The sequence below is a fragment of the Cebus imitator genome, unplaced genomic scaffold (assembly GCF_001604975.1).
Source record: "Cebus imitator isolate Cc_AM_T3 unplaced genomic scaffold, Cebus_imitator-1.0 Scaffold804, whole genome shotgun sequence".
Classification (NCBI taxonomy): domain Eukaryota; kingdom Metazoa; phylum Chordata; class Mammalia; order Primates; family Cebidae; genus Cebus; species Cebus imitator.
Genome location: NW_016108119.1, coordinates 70,537 through 72,214, shown reverse-complemented (window position 1 = coordinate 72,214; position 1,678 = coordinate 70,537).

Sequence of the window (1,678 nt, the reverse complement as noted above, 5' to 3'; positions counted from 1 at the left end):
CTTCGGGAGGCTGAGGCGGGCAGATCACCTGAGGTCAGGAGTTCACCTGGCCAACATGATGAAACCCTAAAGTTTTTAGTCTCTACTAAAAATTCAAAAAAGGAGCCAGGTGTGGTGGTGGGCACCTGTAATCCCAGCAACTTGGGAGGCTGAGGCAGGAGAATTGCTTGAACCCAGGAGGTGGAGGCTGCAGTGAGCCAAGATTGTACCACTGCACTCCAGGCTGGGCAACAGAATGAGAATCCATCTCAAAAAAAAAAAATGAAAGAAAGAAAGAAATACATGTTAGGGTGGGGCAAGCTAAACTACACTTATGTATTTTAACAACATATAAAGCCCACTTGGGGCCAGTCTGTGAGTTCCTCCCATGCGAGGCTCAGACCCACAATGGGACACCCATCCACCCCCCGTCACCTGCCAGTGGCATCTCTGAAGTGGTCTGTGGTGTCAGCTTGGACCAGCAGTGCTCACCCCCCACACGGCACACAGAGGCTTCTAGGGAGCCGTTCCCCCAGGACAGCAATACTTTCAGGTGACAGTGACATGGGGCAGCAAAACTGGTTCCCTCCTGGCAGGCAGCCAGATGCACACACGCATGCATGCAGACCACGCCATTCAGAAAGTTCACCTGGGACCTGAGATGCAGCCCTTGGAGGGAGATCAGAAGATCAGATGGTATTTGAGAAAATAAAAAGGTTAAGCAAAATGAGAGGGAAGGTGGAGGGGAGAAAAACCATAAAGGTTAGCCCTGCCGCCCGTGACACAGAAACATGCCATGTCGGTTTCAACACCTAAAAGTCAGAGCCACTCACAGGTGGTGAAGGGTGGGTGGAGGAGAGGAGTGGGGAGGTCCGAGGAGCAGAAAAGCCAAAACACAAGAGTAAGATCCGATGCCGCAGAGGTTCCACCCACATGGGATCTGCCCCTGGGAAAAATGAAATCCCCAGATTCCGGGCACTGCAAGTCCTGTGGACTGGAGGGATGGGCTTTTCACCCCTGTGGGATGACAGAGGTCATCTCTACAGGTGGGTGACCACACAGGCACGCGAATGGCCTCAATGCAGCTCCCCAGCACACCCAAATGATGCAGGTCAGTAATCCAGAGACGGACGGGGCGCAGGCTCACGTGTCCCCAGATGCAGGCACCCCTGTGCTGCTTGAGTCATCTGCAGAGTCACAAGACCAGGAACCTGGAGGAGGTACCCTGGTGGACACCAGACACCCCAGGGCAAGGTGCCAGGTGTCTCCCGGGCAGTCCCCCTCTACAGCAAAGGTTTTGGATGCCAAAGCCTCAAAGGCCTGCCTGCCTTCCCCAACTGGGGCAAACACAGAGAAAACACTCCCCCGGGGCCTGCACTGAGGCTGCCAGGGAGCCTGCCGGGTTCCCCACTCTGGTTTTCGGGTAACTCCATCTGCTGACACTGAGGCCCTCATCAGACATCTGCATGCCTGCCACCACAGCTGACATCAGTGTGCCTTCTCCAAAGCCATCTTCTCAGCCACTTTTTTTCTTTTATTTTTTAGACAAAGTTTTGCTCTTGTTGCCCAGGCTGGAGAACAGTGGCACTATCTCGGCTCAACACAGCCTCTGCCACCCAGGTTCAAGTGATTCTCCTACCTCAGCCTCCCGAGTAGCTGGGATTACAGGCATGCACCACCATGTCTGGCTAATTTTGTA